This window comes from Lissotriton vulgaris, chromosome 9 (genome assembly GCF_964263255.1).
Source record: "Lissotriton vulgaris chromosome 9, aLisVul1.2, whole genome shotgun sequence".
In the NCBI taxonomy this organism is placed as follows: domain Eukaryota; kingdom Metazoa; phylum Chordata; class Amphibia; order Caudata; family Salamandridae; genus Lissotriton; species Lissotriton vulgaris.
Window position 1 is genome coordinate 314,223,080 of NC_141697.1, and position 20,894 is coordinate 314,243,973.

The window sequence follows — 20,894 nt, forward strand, 5'->3', positions numbered from 1 at the left end:
TGAAAAACAGCTGCTTCAGTTCTGTTGTTTCTGTGCATTCACTATAAACCCAGGTTTTGAAAATTGTCACGGAACGCAGAGCAGCCCCTAAAGAGGCTGTACTGCATGGTGTGACATAGGAGTCAGTAAAAGAGTGCCATATTCACAAAGATATGGCACTTTCCTTCCATTGTCTTACTCCTGGTGGTGATTTCTGCTGCTGCGCTCCAGGTACACACCTTAGTGCTATAGTGCTTGGGTTTGTGCCTAAGTCTAGCATAGGTTGTATACAGGAAGGGGATCCTTCCTGTACAAAATAATATGCCAAGACACACTTCAAAGCTTGTCCTACTTTGTATGTATGTTGCACAGAGCAGCACACATGTAAATTCGAAAGAAAAAGGAAAAAACAAACATTTCTTCATTTAACTCCTGCTTTACAGCAGCATTAATTGGCTGTCTACTAATGTTAGTAGATAACGTTTAGTATCAAAAAGCATTGGTGATTGCTTTGGAAAATAGCATTTTGTGCTGCGTTGCATTACTTTTCTATACAAACCAATGCCAATACCAATTAGCATTGGTTTGTTAATCCCCAAATAGGTTTAGCAGTGGCTTAGAGTTACAAAGGTAAGACTAACCCGACGCTAAACATTTGTGAATATGGGCTTACGTTTTTAGTACAAATTGCCTCTAATTGCACCATTTGCATTAAAGTTTGCCAAGAGCGGCGATGAATTTTGGAAAGTTGTGTAATGACATCATTTCAGGAATTTCACGCAACAAGCTTAACACATAATTACATAAATTATACTGGTGCAATTTAAATTTCACCCACGCCTAGGGATTACATGGGAAACCATGTCCTACCCTTGAGATGCCCCTTTAATGCAAAGTAGTTCATAGTGCTAATTTATGTTCCTTAAAAGCTACTTTACAGTGTATTTTCCAGTGTAAAGTCGACGCTGGAAAGTAAATGCAACATCAACGCTTTGTGTGATCTGCATCACCTTTGATGGCACAGCACAGATGCAAAGTATTTAATTTAACCTCTTGTTTATTTGAAAGAGGCTATTGTAAGGTTTCTATGAAGACAGTTTGCAAAAGTCAATCGGTCGGTGTGTGATATCAAAGATCAGACAAATTGGATTTGCCAGTGCTTGTTGTGAGTTTTTATTATCCGCTCCTTTTTTGTAGCCTGCCAGGAGGATTTGCTGCAATAAGGTTTAGTGCTCAGTTTATGATTGCCTTACTTGATGATAATATTAACAAGAGCTTCAGATAATAGAGTCCAATATGATTGTGTGTTAAAAATGTACTCTCTCCTTATTAGAAACTACCCAAAGGCTCGCAAACAATTCCACCGAGGTTAAGGTTCCCCAGCAGTGATCATAATAGTGGTTATGTTCTGTGTCCTGTGGAAATCTGCTTGAAATTGTTCTGAGAATTTACAAAAAGCACTATGGTCGATATAAGATTATGAAAGGCCCAACCTGCAGCAGGTAGCCAGCATTCGTAGAAGGACATACAGGATGAGCACATTGAGGCAGATTTACAAGGCCCTTGCACCACTTTTGCATCATTTTTAAAATGGGAAAAGTGACGCAAAAGTGGAGCAAGGGGCTTGGAAATAAGCCCCATTGTTCTTTTGTGAAGTCGCACTAATATGGGCCGGGATGCCCGCCACCCCCTCCCAACACCAATTCCCCATGGGAGGAGACAGACACAAGTTTGAGCTTTTGGAAGGCGGGGGGGAGTCACCCCCCCCCGGACGTATTTATTAAAATATGAAACAAAATTTAAAACTTTAAATTAAAACGTTTCATGAATTATGTACAATTTTACTTCCATTACATTTTGATGAAGACATGTTCTTTGGCTAACCTTAACAGATCTCTAATACAAAGGTTTCCTAGCCGAGTCTAGCATCCTGAAAATGCATAACATTCTAAAATAAAATTGTGCATCCTAGCATTAAGGGCCAACGGCAAGGTCTTAACCGGTGTCAGATCCCTACTACCAAATTCCCGCCCTCGCGGTGTGAGTGGCGCATGCGCAGAGGACTTTACCCTCGTTGCCAACTGTAACTTCCCTTGTCGTGGGGGCCCCATTTCACTCGACGCAATCTTAAAGGTCGTCCGAGTTCCCGTGTGAGGTATCCGTAAGAAGGACAGCGTGGACCCCCCCCCCCTTCCCCACACTCTCTTCCGCCGGAGCGGATATCCGGCCCCCGGGAAATTCGTAGGAGGGGCATATAGCCGTCTCCCCCCTGGGAGGGGCCTATGGCCGTCTCCCCCTAGGCGACCCATCCGTAGTGGGTGCCGTCTCCCCGTGGGAGGGGCCAATGGCCGCCTCCCCCCCGGCGCTCCCATCCGTACTGGGTGGCACTTCCCCTAGGGACCTTGAAATCACTGCTCACCGATCATGACCTTACCGCCACAGGCCGGATAGTTGACCGACTATCCGGCCCCCCACACCTCCTAAAGGTCATGCCTCCTCAATCCCACTAGCCATGCTATGAAATCTCCTATGAGTAAATCATTCCCCGCCCTGGACAGGTGAACCCCATCATTCAAGTAACAGTGATCGCCCTGAATACACCCATGGGGAATGCTTTGTAAATGCGCGGAGCGAAACAATTTCCCAATTTTGTTGTTGACCTTCTTTACCGAGTGGTTCAACGCTGTTACAGAGAAACCCCCCGCCAGACTCTCCTGGGGATCATGTGGGACCAGGCAATTGTGCACCCAGTGAGCCTCCTAGCCAACCAGCTGACTGCCGACAATATGTGTTCAACTAACACCCGTCTTCCCAGTCTCACCAAGTCATTGCCCCCCAGGTGCACTATGATTACAGATGGCGGTGACCTTTGCCGCCCTAAGAGTCCCTCCACAAACGCTTGAAATTGGTCAAAACAGAGGCCTCCCATAGTCCCCAGATGCGTGAGTCGCGTCACCTGCCATGAATACGTCCCAGGCGCGCCTCACGTATGAGTGGCCCACGACCCATACCACTCGATCTCTAGTCGGTGATCCTTGACCATTGGTCCTCTGGTGTTGGGTCGATCCCCAATTCCGCCCGCATCACAGGCTTGCGAAACTGTAATCCAAACAAAAGACAACAAGCGTGAGTGCATTTCATCAGTCTTTTACAACATGCGCAGTCGCACATACCTCTTGAAACAGTTCGAAGACCAACGGCCTAGCTGTTTAACTTCTTCCGCACCCAGACCCCGAGTCGTAGCCTCAGTAGCGGCCCCTATTCTGAATGAGTGGGTCCCAAAATCGCACGGGTTCAAGCCCGCCGCAGCAATCGTAAATGCCAGCACCCTCTGAAACTGAAATTTCGTCAACGGGGTGCCGTCCTTGTGTCTAAGCAGGCTCCCCCCCATGTCGCCGGCCTCTGTGCCAGGTAGTCCTCTAAATACCTTATGGGACAACCAGGGCTCCCTTTGGCGAGCTGCAAAACAACACTACTCCCCAAAGCTTCTTGGTCTGTCTTGGACCTGGCTATCGAGATAAACATAGAATCACCCCGTATTTGGACATGATCCCTGCATAGGCCTCCCTCCACATCCTTCTTGTTTTTTGCCACGAGTTCACTTACCCGCATGGCCCCATGGAATGCCAATGCGAAAGCCGCTCGGAACAGAACTACCTCGGAAGGGGAGGAGGATGTCTCATCAAGTTGTGCTAGTAGCAGAGACAATCTCTCTAAACCAATCGGGTGCCTTCTATCTTGTCTGCGGCCCTCCACGCGCTGCCAACCGCGGAGCGCCTTTCTGACTAGGAAGGAACCCGTCTGGTCCCGTATGCCATGGAGCTGTGCCATGAATGATATGGCCGCACTATGTCTGTTGGCAGTTGCGGCTGACCGGCCTTCCTTATGAAGCGCCACTAGGAACCTTAGGAAGGATTCCTCCTGCCCCAGCTATGTCTCCCTACCGGCCCTAAAAAGGCGCAGTATCAACGAAACACTCCCTCATAGGCTTTCCACGTCCTGGGCGCTAAGCTGGCTGCCACGAGGTCCTGTACTCTGGGGCACCGATCTGCCACAGTGCTTCGGGGAACGGTGCCGCCAGTAGATCCGCTGTGGGTAGATAACCCCTGAAAGCCTGCATGTGTGAACAAGAGAGTGCATCAGCTGCATTATTCAGTACACCCGGCACATGTTTTGCCCTGAATTGTACATTCAATCTCATGCATCGCAATACAATTTCTTTCAACAGTCTCAGGATCCACTTGCAGCGTGCTGCCTGGTGATTAATGCACTCGACCACCGTCATATTATCAGACCAAAACACTACTGAGCGGTCCCTAAAGTCTTCCGGCCATGCCAGCAGAGCCACCCAAATGGGAAATAGCTCCAAGAACCCAATGTTACCTGTTAGGCCACTGGAGTGCCACCACGTTGGCCATACTTGCGCCGACCATCGGTTACCAAAGATTGCGCCAAATCCCACGCTCCCAGCTGAGTCGGTCCACAAACCCAGTTCGTCAGACGATGCTGGGGGTTTGTTCCACGCCACCCGACCGTTGAAGTCCGCCAGGAATGCCAACCAAATGCGCATGTCCTGGCGAACCTCTGCCGACAGTCTCGTGCGGTGGTGTCCCTCCTTGAGGCCGACCATAGCTTGTGCAATGGAACGTGAGAAGGGGCGAGCCATCGGAATTACTTTTAAGGCAAAGTTAAGCTGGCCCACTGTTTGTTGTAACTGGTGCAAGGTCACCTTCTTCTTACCAAGGCATTGTATTAAGGAAGCCCTGAACTTGGTCACCTTCTCCATTGGCAGACGGAAGCATCCCTCCACAGAATCAAGCTCAATTCCCTGAAACTCCAGTGAAGTAGATGGCCCCACTGTCTTACCCAGTGCCAATGGGACCCCAAACTCCTGCATGAGAGTGCAGAAGTCCTGCAGTGTCTGTGCACATTCCGTAGTGCCTGCCGGACCCAAGAACAGGAAGTCGTCTAAATAGTGCATCACCTGTCTATGCCCAGTGGCCTCGGTGAACGCCCATTCCAAAAAGCAGCTAAACATTTCAAAATAAGCACATGAAATTGCGCAGCCCATGGGCATGTATTTATCCATGTAATACTTCCCTTGGAACGTGAATCCCAGCAAGCGCTGGTCCCGAGGGTGTACCGGGAGCAACCTGAATGCTGATTCGATGTCTGATTTCGCCATCAAAGCACCGGGGCCGAGGCGATTCAGTAGCTCGACGGCATCGTCAAACGATGCGTATCGAACTGAACATACATCAGGGTCAATAGCTTCATTCACCGAGGCCCCCCTCGGGGCCGACAGATTGTGAATGAGTCTATACTCCCCCGGGTCCTTCTTCGGAACCACTCCTAGAAGTGAACATACAAAATCCACCACTGGCGGGCAGGCAAAAGGCCCTGCTACCCGTCCCAAGCTGACCTCTTTGGTAATTTTCTTGGCGGCCACCGCCGGGTTATGCTGAACAGATAGTTGATTCTTACAAAAGGGGCTCCCCCGAAAATTCCCTGCCGGGATGTTGAAGCCATACAGGAAACCATTCCTCAAAATCCCGGCGGATACATGATCAGGGTATTTGTTCAGCCAGGGAGTCAAAGCCAAGATGTCGATGGGTGAAGATGATTGCTTCCCAGGCATCACATCAATCCTGCTTGGATCCCCCCTTTCCTCCCGAACTACCGGACTTGGATCTACAGCTAATTTCTTGGTGTGAGGAGTTCCCACAGCCCGAACAAGCATGCCGGAACCTACATGTTCCCTAGGGCCTGTTACAGTTACCTCTGTTGAAACCCCAACAAACCCCACGCTTGCCCCCATTCCCGCTGGTCTTGGGCTGTGATTCCCCACCGGCACTTGCACGAAAGGGCTGTGCCGGTCTTTGTTGGACTGTCCCAGACCCGTTCCCGCCTGGCGACGACGTACCCGCCGATCCAGGCAAGAGCTGTTTGTGCCATGACACCGTATCGAGACAATCCCACGTTAAAGCCTCGTCAAATTCTTTAGATTTTTGAAAGTGAACATCATAACCCTTCCATTCATTCCCCCCGTACATTGTATAAAAATCCATAATCCTGTTCTGGTAACATGATAAGTCGGTCAACACTTCGGGTTTACGTTCCCCCATTACTGCTGTAAATATAGAAAATATTTACAACAAGGGGTGGTGAGGGACAGAGTCTCTGAATTAAACAGAATACTCTCACCCAGTCAAGAGATCAGGGCTATATCCAACACCGTTTTTTAGCTCACTGCACCATCCCAGTTTCAGAACCTGGCTGTATGCAAATTAGTCTGTTCCTGTCCCAGTGCATGATGGGAACAGGGCAAACCAAACTACAAAAGCCAATTCTTACACTGGGAAGGAAACAAGCTACCGGGGACCGGTTTCTGGCATTTCAGCCTCTTCGGCCCGGCTTGCTTGAATCCTGATGGTGCAATGAGCAAGGGACTCACATCTGAGTATACCCTTCCACGCTTAGGGTGGACAAAAATATTTACAACAAGGGGTGGTGAGGGACAGAGTCTCTGAATTAAACAGAATACTCTCACCCAGCCGGTAGCTTGTCTCCTTTCTGGTAAAGAATTGGCTTGGTAGTTTAGTCTGCCCTGTTCCCATGATGCACTGGGCCAGGGACAGACTGATTTGCATATAGCCAGGTTCTGAGCTGGGATGGGGCAGTGAGATAAATAACGGTGATGGATCAAGCCCTGATCTTTGGACTGGGTAAGAGTGGTCTGCTCAATTCAGACACTCTGTTCATCACCACCCCCTTTTGTAAATCGATTTTGGCCACTATAGGTGTGGCAGGGTATACTCAGACATGAGTCCCTTTCTCACTGCTCCATCAGGATTCAAGCAAGCCGGGCCGAAGAGGCTGAAATGCCAGAAACCGGTCCCCGGTAGCTTGTCTCCTTTCTGGTAAAGAATTGGCTTGGTAGTTTAGTCTGCCCTGTTCCCATGATGCACTGGGCCAGGGACAGACTGATTTGCATATAGCCAGGTTCTGAGCTGGGATGGGGCAGTGAGATAAATAACGGTGATGGATCAAGCCCTGATCTTTGGACTGGGTAAGAGTGGTCTGCTCAATTCAGACACTCTGTTCATCACCACCCCCTTTTGTAAATCGATTTTGGCCACTATAGGTGTGGCAGGGTATACTCAGACATGAGTCCCTTTCTCACTGCTCCATCAGGATTCAAGCAAGCCGGGCCGAAGAGGCTGAAATGCCAGAAACCGGTCCCCGGTAGCTTGTCTCCTTTCTGGTAAAGAATTGGCTTGGTAGTTTAGTCTGCCCTGTTCCCATGATGCACTGGGCCAGGGACAGACTGATTTGCATATAGCCAGGTTCTGAGCTGGGATGGGGCAGTGAGATAAATAACAGTGATGGATCAAGCCCTGATCTTTGGACTGGGTAAGAGTGGTCTGCTCAATTCAGACACTCTGTTCATCACCACCCCCTTTTGTAAATCGATTTTGGCCACTATAGGTGTGGCAGGGTATACTCAGACATGAGTCCCTTTCTCACTGCTCCATCAGGATTCAAGCAAGCCGGGCCGAAGAGGCTGAAATGCCAGAAACCGGTCCCCGGTAGCTTGTCTCCTTTCTGGTAAAGAATTGGCTTGGTAGTTTAGTCTGCCCTGTTCCCATGATGCACTGGGCCAGGGACAGACTGATTTGCATATAGCCAGGTTCTGAGCTGGGATGGGGCAGTGAGATAAATAACGGTGATGGATCAAGCCCTGATCTTTGGACTGGGTAAGAGTGGTCTGCTCAATTCAGACACTCTGTTCATCACCACCCCCTTTTGTAAATCGATTTTGGCCACTATAGGTGTGGCAGGGTATACTCAGACATGAGTCCCTTTCTCACTGCTCCATCAGGATTCAAGCAAGCCGGGCCGAAGAGGCTGAAATGCCAGAAACCGGTCCCCGGTAGCTTGTCTCCTTTCTGGTAAAGAATTGGCTTGGTAGTTTAGTCTGCCCTGTTCCCATGATGCACTGGGCCAGGGACAGACTGATTTGCATATAGCCAGGTTCTGAGCTGGGATGGGGCAGTGAGATAAATAACGGTGATGGATCAAGCCCTGATCTTTGGACTGGGTAAGAGTGGTCTGCTCAATTCAGACACTCTGTTCATCACCACCCCCTTTTGTAAATCGTAAATATAGAAAAGGCCTTGACCCAGTTCGCCATGGTCTCATCGACCCTAAATTCCGCCATCTTGGCCCGCCATACGCTGGGGTGCCATAAATCTTTCTGGGTCTTTGCGTACTCTATCTCACGATGGTCGGTCAACAGTGAAAACATGTTAATATATTTTTCCCCCCATATCATTTCCTTCGTGGCCGCTGGGATGAGCTGAGACAACCTTTCCCGCCTTGAAGGCACTGAACTCTCCCCAACCATTGGCAATGGGTTCTTACCGTGTTCAACCGCCGTGTCCGCTGTCTTCGCTCGGGCATCCGTTGTGACTCCCGTTGCTACCTGTGGAGGAATATAAGGAACATTCGCCGTCCCGGCTGCCCTTGACTGCCGTAACTGCTCCATTATTATTCTGGCTTCCTCGGCCGGATCCCCCGCAGCTACTGCCCCCCCTGCTTTCTTCTTTAGCCATGGTAACACTGCCGCTAATTGAAGGGCCAGTTCTGGGGGCATCTGATCATCCTCGACTGGCGTTATCACCACGGGGATTGGTAAACCCACGTCCGGACCTGGTACCGGGCTATCCACCGGTGCGACTGGGTTGATTGCGCCCGGGCCTGATGGGGGCACCTCTGGGGCTGGGCCCTCCCTGGAACCTGCCCTCCTCTTATTACGCTTCTCCTTACCCTCTGGGGCGACGTCCGGCAAGGCCGGTCCTATCACTTTCTTAGGCCGCCCGAGAGGTTGTTCTGCGCTGCTAACTGCTTCTTAACCTCTGCTAAGCCCCGACCGATCACATCCACTTTACCCATCCTTCGGTCCATCACCGCTACTCGGTTTACAAGGGTGCGTAGCATCTTCTCCATCTCGGAGCTCTTTCCCGCTTTCTTGCCAGGCATATCTTGGTTACTCCGTCCAACTCGGTCCACAAGGTACTAGAGCTTCAACACGCCTGACACTGAAAGAGAAACAACAAAGATTACAAGTTCTCAAAATTGCTGCTTGTTCCGTCGAGGGCTCACGAGCAACTAGTGGTGCAGCCTTCCGAGCACTGGAACAAGAGGAAGCTTCATTGGATTCCCGCTCTATTTATCCATCTGTGGGAGGGCGGGGGCCCTCCTCGGGTACACCCATCCGTGCGCGGACTTCCGGGTGGGTGTCTAGGACAACCCCTTCTGGGCGGGAAGGGCGTGCTCCGGCTACGCCGGTTTGGGCATACCAGCCGAACCACGCCCCCCGCCCACAATGGTTTCCCGGGGGATCGGGGCACCCATCCATACGTTCGGGGGGACCGAGTGGTCTTCCCTTTCCAGGAAAAGTTGTTTGTTTGGTACAGGAGGCAATATGATACACACTGTTTAATGTACATGAATGAGTGATGAGATGCACTCCAATGTACCCATTGTTTATGTGCTTCATTTCATCAAAACGTTATAGGCGTTCACGTTTGCTCCGCGCGCCGCCCAACTGCGCTGCAGCTAACTGAACACGACGGAATCCTGAATTTCTTTACTGCTTTTTCCATTACTTTTCCAAGTTCATTTCAATTTATTATATTCATCACGAATGCCATACAGATATTTAGTCAAAGCACAGGAGCCGTAAAATATATCCAAAGTGTCACAATTTTATTTAAAAAGTACCAATGCATTTCAATGCATTTCGGGAAATATACTTTCGTCACGGGAATCGTGACAAATGCTGAAGTGTGTGCATTATCTGAAATTGGACCTCACAAAGTATCTCGCTCGTTTTAGAAAATGTGGGTGCGATTATCACATTCGTGTTACGTGAGGTATGAGGAGTTGTCATACCTCACGTAACACGAATGTGATGTTTCCCGAAATGCATTGGGACTTTTTAAATAAAATTGTGACACTTTGGATACATTTTATAATGGTCTTGGCTGTGCAGTTTGATTTGGACCTCAGGATGTCTCCTTCGTGTTTAATATGATAGTCACTGCCTTTTGAAAAACTAACATTTATGTATATAAAAGGAATTTTTATTCGAGAAACAACTTGAAAAAAATATTGGCAGTGGAGTTTTAGAATGTAGTGTAATGCGCCAAAAAACATAGGTCTTCAAAATTGTAAGCTCTAAACCCTGCCTTAGCAAAAATCTTTTTAAGTTTAGTGCCCCTTCAAAGTAACAAGGCTTAGGAGAGCAAGAGGGTCATGGCTTAGGGCCCAGTGTAGGGCTTATGAGATCATTTCAGGGATACTTTTTCTATAGCTCATAAGCCATATTACATGTGAAGCTTATATAAAAGTAAATGCATCAAGAAAAACAGAAACAGGACCAAAAAATCTACACAATCCTAAATGAAATCTTGTGAATCCCTAACACTCCTGGCACCAGGGCTGCACCTGTTGCCCTAGTGCCAATAAGGGCCTCTCAGGTCTCACACTCTTCCTTAACGCATCTCTCAGTTTCAAACCTTAGCTTCCACATAGTCCTCCTCCTCTTTGCCATATGTTTGCCCATATCCATGGACCTTGTTGCTTCCCTTTTTTTCCAGTTCATTACTTTGAGGTCCCAGGGCTCCTGGCTACAAGTGCTCTATATCTGAATACAACTCTGTAAGCCTTTTCCCTGCCAGCTTCTTGATTCACCGGAAAAGAAAAAGTGGATGGGATCTGTGGTTCCCAACAAGCCCATGCTTCTATAATTTTACATAAAACCTGCTCATATTTTTTGTTAAGAAACGACCATGTCTGAATGTCTGAAGATTGATGCAGTCTTTGGGGTGCTTCTTGCTGAACATGAAAATAGTGTCCTGTCTCATGTGCTGTGAAGCAGAGAGATAGTCCAATATTTTTTCTCACCATAGTGCCAAGTTCCTGAAAGAAATACAAAATTGGTAATCAGAAAATGCAAAGCCTGCTTGTTGGACCTGATATCCTTGGCGTGGGTTTCCCCCAACGTTTTCCCTTCAATCCCCGTGATTTTACTGACTTTGTTTTTGCTGTCCTTAGGGATTTGCATACTTTACCACTGCTAACAACTGCTAAAGTGCCAGTGCTCTTTCCCTAAAACATGGTAACATTGGTGTACACCCAATTGGCACATTTAAATCACTATATGTCCCTAGTTAAGTGGTACTACCTGTACCCAAGACCTATACGTTAGATACTACTAGTGGGCCTGCAGCACTGATTTTGCGACCCACTTAAGTAACCCTTTAAACATGTCTCAGTCCATGACAGCCTGTGTGCGCCGTCTTAAGTTGCTATTTCGACCTGGTAAAATAAATCTGCTACCTGGCCTAAGCCGTCCTTTTTAATCCTCATAAATCACCCCAAGGCTAGGCACTAAACAGACCACAGGACAGGGTGTAGTGTATTCAAAAAGTTAAACATGTGCTTTCAACTTCTTGCTTTCCTGATTGTTTTTGCTGGCCTTTGGGCTCAGCATACTTTTCCACTGCTACCCAATGCTAAAGTGCCTGTGCTCTCTCTCTAACATATGGGAGCATTTGCGTATATCCATTTGGCACATATCAATCACTTATAAGCCCCTAGTAAAGTGGCACTACCTGTAGCCAGGACTTATAAGTTAGATGCTACTAGTGGGCCTGCCGCACTGATTTTTCCACCCACGTACGCAGTACTTTAAACATGTCTTAGTCATTTCCCAGCCTGTCTGTGCATTTATATATTGCTATTTCAACAAGGCAAAATAAACCTACTGAGAGGACTAAACCTTCCTTTTTTTTTAAGTTCATAGTTTTTATTGCAAATAACAGCCGCAAAGAAAGAGCAGTCTACTCGTTCTCCTCGCTGCGCAGTCTGGCGTTTGGATTTGTGAGTTTGATGGCGAGCTGGGCGGCCCTCTCTACAATGGTCTTGCGGTTTTTGGATGAAACATTGTGGGCGATCTCAGCACAGAAGCACTTGTTACTCATCATTACCACCTCCAGCTCCTTCACGTTGTGTACCAGAAACTTTCAGAAGCCCGAGGGTAACATGTGCTTGGTCCTTTTATCACTACCATAACCAATGTTGGGCATCAGGATCTGGCCCTTAAACCTCCTGCGCACTCTGTTATCAATACCTCGTGGTTTGTGCCAGTTACGCTTAATCTTGACATAACGATCAGACTGGTGACAAATGAACTTTTTGGTTCTTTTCTTAAGATTCTTCGGATTGACAAGAGGTCTTAGGGCAGCCATGATTGCGGCTCAAAAATGTCCGCCTGCTCCGCAGAGAGGCCAAAGGAACCTTCCTTTTTAATCTATATAATTCACCCCTCCGTTAGGCCATAAACAGACCACAGGGCACGGTGCAGTGTATTTCAAAAGTTGAACATGTACTTTAAAATTTTTGTTTTCCTGGTAGTGAAGAGTACTTTCATTTGTTTTCCAGTACTGCAAGCCCTACCTCTCCCATATGCTAAGATTGGGTTACCTTATCACAATTAATAGGTTATTAGGTGAGTATGATTAAACCAAAGGGGTCTTTGTTTTAATATTGATGTCTTATGATCATTAAATAAATCTGGTAAACCAAAGCCTCTATTGTATTTAGCCATTTATAATGTTTTATAACTCATACGAGAAGTTTTGTTATTCCAGATACACCTAGAAAAGTGTTTATCAACATCTTTATAAAACTGCACAAGGAATTGAATAGGAACCATAGCAAGGAGGTCAAATATTATTGGGGCTGATACCATTTTTATTTAATCCACTTTTTCCCTCCATGAGAGATGCAGTGCAGACCATTTGCAAAATGTGTCTTTAAAATAATTTATAATACTAGCAGAATTTAATGTGAATGATTTTTTGCAATGGCATGAGAAAAAACATAAACCAAGATGCTTAAGTTTTTCCTTTTGCAAAATGATTCCCTTTATGGGTAAGGTTTCAGGGGTTTAATGAACATTATGAGGTAAATTGATTTACATATTACTTGAAATCTGTGAATATGAGGAAATTTGATCAAATAAAGGAGGAAGGAAAGATTTAGTATTACTAATAAACCAAAGCACATCATCAGTGTAGGCTAAAGTTTTTATATTAACAGTTTTAATACTAATTGCCTTAGTGTCAATACCGTTTCTGATGGCTCTGAGTAAAGGTTCAATAACAATTAGTAAAAGTAAAGGAGACAAGGGACGATTTTGTGTTGTAGCCCTAAACAAAAAAAAAAGAAATTTGAGATTTGACCATTAGTTAAATGTACAATAGATGGCCTAGAATAAAGTGGTGATATAATATGAATAAATTAATAATTATTGGCAAGGAACTTGTCAAAATTTTCTTTAGCACCCAATGCCAATACTCCAGAAGATAGAGATAAGGAAGACTAGTTTTCAATAGCATGTTATAACACTCTAGTATTGTATACAGAGTATCTATGTTTCATGAAACCAGATTGATCAGTATGCACAAGGGAATCAAACACAGAAGTCCGCCTGGTTGCAAGAACTTTAGAATCAAGTTTACAGTCTTGATTTATTAGGGAGATACAGAGATACATCAAAGAAATAGTAGGATCTTTGTTAGGTTTTGAAAGAACTATAAACAATTCTTCAGGAAAAGACCCAGAAATTGTTCCTGAGGAAGATTTACGGAATTCAAGGGACTTAATAGCTACATCATTATCTCCTCCTACTGTAGTCGGAGACTCTAAAACATTTTTAGCTGTTTGTGATATTTTTGGTAGGTGACAAATTGCCAGGAAGAGGATTATTGTATACGTTTGAATAATAATTTAAAAATTCATTAACTATACTTTTTTGGGATAATGCAACCTTTCCATTCAAACCACGAATTTCAATAATTTGAGTTTTATCATTTTTAACATACAGATAATTTAACAAAAATCTTCCAGATCTATTGGCATTAAAAGATAATTTGTCTTTATTACTACAAAGGAGTATACCAGCCTATCCGCTCAATATTGAATTGAATTCTTATTGAAGTTTTTGTAAATGGATCTTATATTTGAAACCATTGAATGTTATAAAGAGTCTCTCATTTTTTGCAATCTATTTGTCAAAACCTTTAAGTTTAGAGTTAAAAGAGTTTTTTTCAGGTGCCATAAAAGAAGTCGTTACTCCTCTCATATATTCCTTAAATTTATCCCATCGAGGTATAATATATATAGAGCCTTTTGGATTAAAAGTAAAATAACCATGAAGTGCTGACAAAAGCTGTGGTTTATTATTTGTATGTGTCTGTAACAAGAGGGGAGAGAGAGACTAAAGTGGATTCATTCTCCCTGGGTAACGTAAATAAACAAAATAGAATCCACTGGGGATAAATAGTGTGGTCCCTACTATGGTTGGGAGCACACAGTGTTGTTTTTAATACCCCTCACACACCAAAAGGACCCTTGGTGTCATTCTACCATCATTGGGGTCTTCGCACCCCTCTACGGAATTCGGCGTGCTGCGACCAAACGTTTGCGCGGGAGCACTTTTATGGTGTAGACTATGTGTGGTGGTGAGTGGGGTATTGAATATTGAATTGAATTCTTATTGAAGTTTTTGTAAATGGATCTTATATTTGAAACCATTGAATATTATAAAGAGTCTCTCATTTTTTGCAATCTATTTGTCAAAACCTTTAAGTTGAAAGTTAAAAGATTTGTTTTCAGGTGCCATAAAAGAAGTGGTTACTCCTCTCATATATTCCTTAAATTTATCCCATCGAGGTATAATATATATAGAGCCTTCTGGATTAAAAGTAAAATAACCATGAAGTGCTGGCAAAAGCTGTGGTTTATTATTTGTATTCATACACCATCTGGATTGAGCTTGTTGAGTAGAGGTAATGAATGCATCATCCAAAATATGTATGTTATGTATAATCAGAGAAATACTGAATTTATCAATTGACTGGAAACTAATAAATAATCTAATATTGAATAAACGTATGAGGAGTTGAAGAAAATGTAAAATATTTATCTTTTGGGTGATGTAACCACCAAATATCAACCAACTTAGTTGTTTTAAAAAAATGCTTTGAAGTGAAAAAAGCTTTGGGTGGCCGATATTTATGATCTATTTAATAAAGGATAAAATATGAGGTTAAAATCTCCCCCAGTGATACTTGGAACATTACCTAGCTTGAGCACCTTAGAGGTAAAAAGAGACCAAAAATTAGTTTAATCATTTGGAGGACCATATACATTAATTAAAGGGAAAACGGAGTTATCAATTTTAATCTTGACTGTAATATAACAATATTCTGCAGCATAGCAATTGTTCAATGTCTGAAGAGGTAATCATTTTGCAAAAAGAATTGCCACACAATTTTTTTGTTAGCTGTAGTGGAAGAAATAAAATGATCAACCCACCTTTTCTTCAAATAAGCCAAAAAATGTATCAACAATGTTAATATAATTTATATTAGCCATATTTAAAGATGAAAGTAGAGAGGAAAGATGAGGAATAAAGATGAAGGTGTAGAAGAATAAAAGGTAGCTCTAAAAATAAATGTCAGACAAAAAAGGAAAGACAAGGACAAACATAAATATGACAACATAAAAAAACAAATAATACTGCAGAATCAACACACACATAGGCAAGAATGGCGTGCCTAGAAAATGCCCTCACAGAGAAGTATTAGAAGAAAGGCAAGTTATACGGAAAAATTATGGCAAAGGAATCAAGTATCAGGTCCATTTGTTTCTATGAAAAATTTAGATTGTCGTTCTAAGAAAGCACAAAGATCTTCCAGATGTTAAAATGACTGGCAAAAAACATTTTTCCAGAATTTCATCGTAGACTGGTCAAAAAGACCATATTCAAAACCGGAACTCTTTATTCATGGTCTAAGCTCAGTAAATTCTTTGCGTATTTTAACAGTTTCCCTAGCAAAGTCTTGATGAATAAAGATCTTATTACCATTCAGTATTAAAGATGGAATTTTCCTTCCTGCTTTCCTGATCATCACTAAGGGGCCGATTATGACTTTTGACAGTGCGGGAGCAGGTGGCCTGCCACCACCGTTCCCTGAGCACCAAAAAGTCACTCCCGCCTTTAAAGTAATTTTGTGGTCTGGTGGATGGGCGGTGTGGCGGTTGGCCTGGCGGTGCCTCTCGCAAAGACACCACAATGGGAACGCCACACAGGTTCCTGCCAGCATGGACTGTGAAGTCCATGATGGGCAGGAACTGGGGCGCATGCACACAGGGGGGACACTGGTTGTGCTCCCCTGATTGCAACCCCATGCTGAGGGGGCAGTATGAGCCCTGTACGGCCCCCTGTGTTTCAGCACTGCAAGGCTTTTTATAGGAGATAAGTCCTCTATGAAAACTCTGGCTATTCTCAAATTTGTAAGGTGCATGGCAGTGCCACAGTTTCACCACCTGCATCTTGCAATGTCCCTGACTGCCATGGTTCCCTGGCTGAGACAGCAGTCAAATTACAGTCAGATCATCCAAATTGAAATAGGGCAGTTGGGTCGCCTTTGCGACGCTACCTGGACCACCATCACTGCACAATCAAGAGTCTGGTGGTTCTCAGACTGCCATACTCGTAATTAGGCTGTAAATGATGATGATGTAAAACTTCAAAAATCATTTGTCGCACTTTGCCATGACGAGAATTATTCTGAGAAGACTTCTATGTGCCTTGTCAATTTCGAATTTTTCTAAAAACTTTAAATCAATAACTTTTCTAAATACTGTCTGCAGTCATTTCCTTCTACCTCTTCTGGTAAAGTAAAGTGCAAAGGTTATATTGTCAATTAAGATTTTCTAAATCCAATAGTAACTTGCTCATTGGCAACATGTTGCTGCTACAGATGTTAGACTGTCAATTTTCAATTTATTATCTTGAATTTTAAATGTACTATCAGAAACTTTCACTGAAAGACAATCCATGTCTTTGCAAATATTTTTATTTCTAATGCAATAGAATCAGTATCTAAATGCACAGACTGTAATACTTCCAACAGATGATGAAGGCTCATCTGAATCAACAATTTTTTATTTTACTGCTGGAGAATATGTAGTCTGTTTACGCGTATTATTACACTAGCTGGGATCTAAGGGACAAGGAAGCCCATAAGATCCTGATAAGGAAGTACAAGTTGGAAGTTATAAGAACAAAACAAGAATACTTTACGGCTCTCACCACCTCTCTCTCCTCTCCAAAAGAGCTGTTTAGGATAGTGGATTCCCTTACAACCCTTCAGACCCCGGACCCGGTTACTGCATCACAGGAGCTTTGTGACAGTATAGCCTCATTTTTCCAGACCAAAATTTCAGACATTTATATCGCCTTGGAACTGCAGAGATCTCTTACCACTGTGCCCCCTGCCTCCGTTGATTTGGACCCTGTTCTCTCGGAGAAACTCTCGTCGGGAAGTTTGGAATTTTTCCCTCCTCTCTCTCTACAGGATTTAGAGACTCTCCTCAATAAAACCAAATCGGCTTCCGTCTAGATGCCTGTCCGCTTAAGATCCTGAAGCAGTGTAGAGAATCCCTCCTGCCCCCCCTTGTTGACATCATGAACAGGGCCATGATGGATGGTATTTTTCCCTAGCAGTGGAAAAATGCGGTAGTAAAACCTCTACTCAAGAAACCTTCTCTTGATTCTGGGGTATTAAAGAAATTCCGCCCCATCTCACTGCTTCAGGCTCCTGCGAAGATGTTAGAAACACACCTAAATAAACATCTCGCTGCCTTTGTGGAAAGCTCGGGTTGTCTGGATCTCTCCCAGCAAGGATTCAGGAGGGAGCATAGCACCGAGTCTGCCCTGACCATAGTGCTGGATAATATCCGCACACGTGTGGATCGGGGACAGACATCCCTCCTGATACTCCTAGACCTTACGGCGGCCTTCGACACCCTTTCTCCCTCAGTCTTAACATCTCGTCTTGGGGAGATCGGGGTTCAGGGGGCGGCCCTAAGGTTACTCACCTCTTTCCTCGATCAAAGAGAGCAAATTTATTTATTTATTTTTTAAATTTGTATGGCGCTACAGCTACCCAAAAAGGGTTTCCCGGCGCCTGAGTCATTTGATTAGATAGAAGGAAAGTTGCCAAATTGTAGTATTACTGCAGTTGTTTCTGGAACAGCCAGGTTTTTACATATTTCCGGAATTTCGTATAGCTCTCTTCTTTCCGGATCTGAGGGGGAAGTGAGTTCCATAGAGTGGGCCCTCTCACAGCAAAAGAACGCCCTCCCGTTTTTTGGAGTTTAAATCTAGGAATAGCAAAATTTGCTGCTGTTAGAGATCGGAGATTTCTTGTTGGAAGGTAGGGACAAGCCAGGGTTTGTAGGTAGGCGGGTGCAGTTCTGGTTTTAATTTTAAACATATATGTCAGGGTTTTAGAGTGATGCTGGGTGAATTTCTATCTCCATCCCTGTCTGTGCAATGTGGGGTCCCTCAGGGGTCGGCGCTAAGCCTGACCCTCTTTAACATTTATGTGACCCCCCTTGCCAGACTAATTAGATCTTTCGGGATGGAGGTAGTCTCATATGCGGACGACACTCAGATCCTCGTCTCTCTCTCCCAGTCAGCTACTTCGACTGCCTCCAACTTTAGATCTTGTATGGAGGCAGTCGGTCAATGGATGATCTACAATTCGTTGAAACTGAATGGGGAGAAGACGGAGGTGACGGTGTTCGGAGGAAAGGAGGAGATATGGTCAGCCGATTGGTGGCCAGACTCATTGGGAGCTTGCCCTGTTCCTACCTCTTCCGCTAAAAACCTTGGGGTCGTGATAGATCCTACCCTCAATATGTGCCAACAGGTTAACAGAACGGTATCGACCTGTTGGGGTATCATTCACATACTGAGGAAGATTAAGCACTACCTCTCACAGCAGGCAAGGAAACAACTTGCTGTGGCCCTTGTTGGTTCAAGGCTGGACTACTGCAATGTGCTGTATGCGGGACTGAATAAAAGCCTGCTGCAGGGCTTGCAGGTGGTCCAGAATGCAGCGGCTAGGTTTGTTCTTGATCTACCCCGGCGCACCTCGGCTACCTCTGCTACCTCTGCCAGAAAATCACTTAACTGGCCTCCTATAGAGGACCGTATAATGTTCAAGACCATGTGCATGATCTACAGGGCCTTAGCAAAAAGCAGCCCTACTGGAATTGGATCCATTCTGTCTCGCTACTGCCCCGGTAGGAACCTACGTTCCTCTAACAAACTCCTTCTCTCAGTCCCTCGTATTCGGAGAACCAGATGGGGCGGTAAAGCCTTTTCCAATCTGGTCCCTAAGTGGTGGAACGCCCTCCCACTGGAACTAAGGTCCCTTCCCACCCTTCAGCTTTTTAGAAATGCTTTGAAAACCCATCTCTTTGTGCGGACATACCTATAGTTGTGCTCGGCCTTTTTGATATGTTTTGGTAGGCGCCTTGATACCTTCAGGTTTTAGTCGCGCATTACAAATTGCTTTTCAATTCAATTCAATTCAATTATTTCCACTAAGAATTTTTTTTCTTCCATTTTGGCTTATTTGATTATATTTAAATCAAGCCACATTTGACTTAGAAATATATAGGAAAATGAATGTATTCACCACTTAAGAAGAATTGGCAGAAGCTAAAACCAGTTGTGGGAGTGTTTTCGGTCTCAGCCGCACCCTTTCCTGAAGCTAACTCTGCCTTTCTGACAGAAACTACCGCACTGAAAAATGTTAACACACAGAAGGTCTTTTGATCTGAAAGTGCATGTGAGGGAGGCACCATAAATTCTTTATATCAAAGAGCACAACTCTCTAAAAATCTATAATTGTTAAATTTTCTATGGTTTAACTGGGGCTGGATACAATTTCTTTGTAATAAATGGTATGCCTCAAATTCAGATCTCTGGAAGACACCACTGAGGCAAACGTTTTGTAAACATGATGCTCCACATTCTTAGCAGTTCATGCAGTGCTGCTGATTTTTACACTGCACTCTGCTACTTGCCTTTTAATAAATCTGGCCTGCAGTCTCTGACAATAACAAAGAAACCAACCATAATGGAAGAGTGCAAAAACAGATTAGAAATACAAAACGTGATATAAAATAATAGTGCCCTCAAATCAATTATAAAAGGCATTTCAATGGCGTATTTTTTAAACATAACATTTCTATACCTCTGGCAATGTTCCAGTATGGTGAACCCTCTGTATCTGCAGACCACAGACATTCTTTTCAATATGGCGTCCATACATAGCATTGTTTAGATAGGGTGGTTTGAAAGTCATGTTCCCATTGATTGATTCCTGAAGAAGCCGACCGTCAGAGTACTCGTTGGTATATTTCCAATGGTTAATGATGTATTGGCTTTCTTTCGCCTCCTAATGAGAATATATATACATTTGCCTTCAAATAATTGTAAGTACAGCTCTTATAGAAGTGTTATCATCAGCACACAGTGATTTGAAGATTTATACTCCAGGAGCTATGTATCACTGAGTTGCGTCGCTTTGTGCCACGCAAAGGAGCGCAAGTGTGACGCAACTACTAAGTCAGAATTATCAAACCACACAAGGCTACTTTGTATGGCCCAGAGAGTTTTGATAAATCTAAAGTAATGCAATGCAGGACACAGGGCTGTATTGTAACACTCTGCCCCAGGAAGGTGTTCCATGCGTGCAGGGTGGCTGTTCCCACACATCCACCTATGGATTTTGGTTCATTTAAAGAGTTACCATTACTGGTAGACCTGGGTATGCATCAAAATGCTAGACACTCCCATGTGAGGTGTAATAAGAAAAAATATCTTTATTTCTCCCTATTCTTTCCTTTCTTTGTGTGAGTCATGCTGCAGCAGACATAGAAAGAGGAAAATGCCTCAGATTACTTTTTTTTGTGAA

General features: G+C 44.5%; 1 pseudogene; it reads right to left on the reverse strand.

Annotated features, from left to right (window-relative positions):
• Nucleotides 1-11,856: 11,856 nt before the first annotated feature.
• On the reverse strand, nucleotides 11,857-12,333 carry LOC147690046 (large ribosomal subunit protein eL32 pseudogene; annotated as a pseudogene).
• Nucleotides 12,334-20,894: the final 8,561 nt, after the last annotated feature.